Genomic DNA, 6,000 nt, shown 5'->3' with positions numbered 1-6,000 from the left:
GGTTGACAATAGTGACACTGTCACATCAGAGCTACAGATGGTCAGTGTTTCACACAACTTCATGTTCACTATCAATTTAAGGTTGCGGTACCTGTACACAATGGGCATGATGGGTCCTCATTTCCCCACAGTTTTAGGTTCTGGGGGGTTGGTAACACATCGTATGTAGCCCCTACCAGGAATCTAAAATGATTCTCCTCCATATTCCACAGGTCCCTCCATCTGAGCTTCCTCTTCTCTACACTTTCCCAATTCAACCACTGTCCCTGCTTAGTCTGGGCCACTACCTTTGCACCCCTTAATATCTCCTCCTGTTATGTATCTGTTCCACAGCCAGCTTTCTTTTATCTTTGGGACCTGCTTTATACCATACCGGTTTGCCTGAGCCAAGCCCCAGGCCTTCCCGGCCAAACTGAACATTACCTACATTAGAACACAGTGCAAACCACAGTTATTTGCAAAGTTTTCAAAGATAAGGACCACATGTCGGAACCTTTTTAACCACCTCAAAAGAAAGCACTCGAAAGAGTATGGTGACAGACAGACAGTGAGGGGATCCTATGTGAGTGCATCAGCAGCAGCTGTTGTTGTTCCATTTATTTTTATTCTATTTTTCATGTTTATTATGTTTGTTACATACTGCTACCTCAAAAACAGTGTGAATAGACTAGTTTAGGTGAGGATATAATAAGCTACCTTACTGTTACAATTCCTACCAAATGTTAGATTTTTTAATATTATGTAGTGAGGGTGCACTTTATGTGTGTGTTGTTTAACTTTTGAAACCAATGTTCATTTTGGGAGTTATGCAAACATCTCTTAATGTACTTGAATACATTCAAATAAATAAGAATTTTGTGCTCTACATAGCAGATCAGCGCTCAGTGAATAACCTCCTAAGCCCTTTAATAAGCTATTATGGCAAGGCTTAACTATACAGACGAATGAGCAGTGATAACTAACATGTCTTTCGGGTCATCAGGTGGGAACTTCCTTTCACCAGTGTTTCGTTTAGTTGGTCCCACGACACCTCCAGGAAGCTAGACAGTGATCTCTGGCGTCCCAGAGACACTCCCCTAATGCCAGGTCTCACTGCTCCCCGCACCAACCCAACAACCTCCTTTACCTTACATTACACATGGCTTTCTCAGCCCAAACAGCACTGTCACCTTCAACAAACCCAGGCCCCGTTTATGCGAGCTCTACGTAGTGGCCGTGCCGATACTACCTCTCCTAGCACATTCACCATACTCTATTTCACACGCTACATATCATAACTCCAATATAAGCTAAAGTTAAAGGAGATAGAGAAAATAAACTCACAGGCTTTCTCAACCCAAACAGCACTGCCACCTTCAACAAACACAGGTTAAAGTTAAGGGAGATAGAAAAGACTAACTCACAGGATCAGCAAACACACTCACCTTGCAGCATGGTCTCAAACAAAAGAGATTTTCTCCTGGGAGGATTGATTGGTGGATCTCTCCACCTGAACTCAAGGAGTTATGTACCCTGCCTAGTGGGTCCCCCTGCTGGCCCTCAACTGACATTATTCCTCCTCATCCAAATCCACTGACTAAGATCTAGCTGTTTCATCTGACATTTCCTTCACTGTCTTCCTCAAACTCTGTCCCCACACTCCGAGTTCCCCCAGGAGCGAGACAATTGATCTTGCTATGAATCCCCTACACCCCACTTCCACTGGACAAATCCTAGTTTTCCATCCTCACTGCTCAGCTTCTGCTCCTAAGTCTGCATACCTAAGCTTTTTTCTTTCATAGGCTTCTTCCACTGAGTCTTCCAAGGGAACTGTCAGCTCAATGAAATAAACTATCTGTTGACTCACTGACCACAACACTATGTCAGGCCTCTGCCTGGTACAAACTATTTCCAGTCTATTTCAAGTCTAAAGCATGTCAAAACCTGCCTAGGATATCTGCCTGATTGGGACCCAATGTATTCTAGGGTATGTCTCACCCTTGCTGTCACTGTAAAAAATAAATTAATTGCCTTGTAAAACCAACAGAAGGAACAGGAAAAAAACATATGTAGTTCATGTTCAGGTTTTAAAGAAACATGACTTTTACTTTATCATTTCTCATTCCAAGTACACTGTGTTAGTGTGCAGAGTGCTGCATTAGCTGATTGTTAGTCCCCTCTGTGGTTTAGGAGTCTTTTTGAAGCTGACAGAGGCCTTTTAGGAAGACGAAAAAGGCCTTTAAAGACATGAGAAAAGCTCTAAAACTGTGCACAGAATTTATCACAGTTTGTAAGATCATGAAAGGGGCTCCTCACACATTATCTCATTATAGTTCAGTTCTATTTTGTAAACTCCCTTATGTATGTAATGCAGGCTTTCCCCATTATAATGATGTGATTCCCAGCCTTCTCTGCCACAGATGTCATGGGGAGCTGTGAAAAATATTTTAGCGCTCTGCTACCTAAGTATGGTTCCTGATCTCTGGTGATGCTGTTGGATTCCAATGTGGCTCCTTCAGAGATTCCTTCTCTCTTGGGGCTGATAATGATGACCATGCTTTCAGCTGGCACATATTTGCAATCTTAACACTTCATCCACTCAACAGAAACTATGATTAATGGCTGCAACCTGAACATTCTGCAAATAAATAGAAGCCAGGTGGACATGGATGAAGAAAAATGATTCCTGCCGAGCCTTTTTCTCACTGTTGGGTAGAGCTTCCTAACACCATCAAGGTGGCTGACAAATGAGTCAAGTTGTGGTAGGAAAACCAGTCCATCAGTTCAGCTCCATTCTTCTACTCTGCTGTAGTCTGGCAATAATGATAAAACATGTTTAGTCCATGTATTGTGTCATATTTCATCTGGTCAAGGAATGCTAGGAATCCATATTACAGCAGATGTGAGAGGCATATGTTCAGGGAGGACCTGTGATGAGGAATGCACACACCACGTCCATGTACTGTACAGTTTGGTATTCATGTGCACTACATTAAGCTGTCAGCGTGCTCTCAGAAGGAAAGTCAAATTTAGAATAACTGTGAGTTCATGGGGATATTGCTTATCTTGTATTAATCCTGAACAGTGTAAATAAGTGAATGGAAGCACTGTGTTCATTGTAAAACATTTTTCTTTCTTTCTTTCTTTCTTTCTTTCTTTCTTTCTTTCTTTCAACCATGCTAGCAGTATGATTCTCAGGATAGCATTCTTCGCTGGCTGGATTGCCATGACATTTTGTATAGACATGACTCCAAGAGGTAAATCCTACTAACTTGTTGACAGTGATGTCTCATTGTTACTCTCAAATGTAATATATTACATATTACTATTTACTTATTTGAAAGTAATACATTTCTTTACAATATTAATCTCTTTGTAGAGTAATAAGTTAAGTAACTGTCCGGGAGAAGCGTAGTTCCAAGCCGAAGTCCAAGGTTCACCACCAGCCTGTTCATGTTTCTAACCGTTTTTCCCCACTCAGTGACACACACGCTGAGGAGAAAACTCTGGTTATTGGCAGCTCTATTTTGAGAAATGTGAAGTTAGCAACACCAGCGGCCATAGTCAAATGTATCCCTGGGGCCAGAGCGGGCGACACTGAGTCAAATTTAAAACTGCTGGCTAAGGCTAAACGTAAATTTAGTTTAACATTACACAACATACATCTATCTTTAAGTTCATGTCACCCAGTTTTATATTGTTATGACAGCATGAACCCCAACCACCAAAACATGATAACATGATAAACACAGTGGTGATGAAGTGTCTTGAAAAACTGGTTAGGAGTCACATTATGACCTTCATAACCCCCAGCTCGGACCCATACCAGTTTGCCTACAAGGCAAACAGATCAACAGAGGATGCCGTGAACGCAGCGCTTCACACAGCGCTGTCCCACCTGGAGAAACAAGGAAACTACGCCCGCCATCTCTTTGTGGATTTTAGTTCGGCATTCAATACAATCCTTCCGCACTGTCTAGTGGGGAAACTGCTGAACCTCGGTCTACCTCATTCCACATGCCTCTGGATTAAGGACTTTTTGACAGAGCGCCCACAGCGGGTCAGGATTGGCCCCCACACCCCCACACCTCCGCACCCCTCACACTCAGCACCGGTTCCCCTCAAGGCTGTGTGCTGAGCCCCCTGCTTTTCACCCTCTACACTTCAGACTGCACCCCCCATCCACACCAGCAACACCTTCATTAAGTATGCGGACGATACCACAGTGGTAGGCATCACAGGAGGTGATGAGTCCGCTTACCGGGATGAGGTGCAACAGCTGACTGTGTGGTGTAGAGACAATAACCTGCTCCTGAACACATCCAAAACAAAGGAGCTCATCATTGATTTCAGAAATAACAAAACGGACATTCAGCCCATTCTCATCGGTGGGACCTGTGTAGAAAGGGTCAGTGACTTCTGCTTTCTGGGAGTCCACATCGAGGAGAAGCTGACCTGGAATAAGAACACTACACAGCTGGTAAAGAAAGCACAAAAAACACTCCACTTCCTGAGAATCCTCAGGAAGAACAACATCAGCCAGAGACTGCTTGTGTCTTTCTACCGTTCCACCATGGAGAGCATCCTCACATACTGCCTCTGTACGTGGTTTGCCAGCTGCTCAGTGGCAAACAGGAAAGAACTCCAGAGGGTCACCAAAATGGCTGAGAAGGTCATTGGGTGCCCTCTGCCCACACTGGAGGACCTTCATGGCTCTTACTGCCTCAGGAGAGCCAACACCATCCTGAAGGACTCCTACCACCCGGGCCACTTCCTGTTTGAGCTACTGCCGTCGGGCAGACGGTACAGGGCCATCAAAACCAGGACAAACAGACTGAAAAACAGCTTTTTTTCCAACCGCTGTAAGAGCCCTAAATAATTCTTGTCTGTAATATGTGCAATATACTGATACAACTGACACTACCTCTGTGCAATATTCATCCTGCTATATCCACTGTATATATACACACTACAGCCTCTCTGCACCTTATGTACATACCCTTTTCAATCTGTGCTTTTTAGACTGTGCCTATTTATTGTAATTTTATCTTGTCTTTTTGTGTTTTTATTTTCACAAAGTTTTTATATATTTGCTTTGTTTTTTTGCACTGAATGGCCTGCACCTTACCTTTCGTTGCACTTGTTGCAATGACAATAAAGAAAATCTGAAATCTGAAATATATATATATATATATATATATATATACATATAGACCAAAAGAAGAAATACAATTAACAATTAGAATTACCGCCCCTCCATGCACCAGTCAAGTTTCTCTTACAGTTTACATCTATGTCTGTGAATGGATGCTTCACACACAGTCACCCCTCGACAACACGGGGGATCTATAAAATCAGCACAGTTTGAAGGTGGACACCCAAGATTAGTGTCACCAATTCAGTATGTGACCAAATTCTTCCCTTTCTGTTCCTGAGATATGATGTTGAATAATGGCCACAAAAGTGTTTTATACAGAACATTATAATATCACAGTGAAGCTAACCTTTGACCTTTTGGATATAAAATGTCATCACTTCATTGTTTTATCCTATTGGACATTTGTATAAAGTTTGTAATAATTGGCATATAAATTCTTGAGTTATTGCCAGAAAACATATTTTGTGAGGTCACACTGACCTTGACCTTTGACCTTCTACCAAAAAAATCCTAATCAGTTTATTGTTTAGTCCAAGTGGACATCTGTGTCAAATTTGAAGAAAGTCCCTCCAGGCACTCTTGAGATATTGCATTCATGAGAATGAAGCAGTTAAAGTCACAATAACCTTGACCTTTGGCCACCAAAAACTAATCACTTCATTGTTGAGTTAACAAGGATGGGACAGGCAGGCGGACGGAAGGATAACCTGAAAATATAATGCCTCCAGCCATAGAGTTGCTGGTGCAGAGGCATTAAAAAGAGAAAATGGAATCCCAAGTTTGTTATTAGAGCCACCCCTAATACTGTGCATTATATTTTCTATGTATACGAAGGACATTAAATCTTTCAGCCAAGAATTAGA

The sequence above is a fragment of the Epinephelus fuscoguttatus genome, linkage group LG14 (assembly GCF_011397635.1).
Source record: "Epinephelus fuscoguttatus linkage group LG14, E.fuscoguttatus.final_Chr_v1".
Lineage (NCBI taxonomy): Eukaryota > Metazoa > Chordata > Actinopteri > Perciformes > Serranidae > Epinephelus > Epinephelus fuscoguttatus.
Note: the sequence above shows the minus strand (reverse complement) of the source record.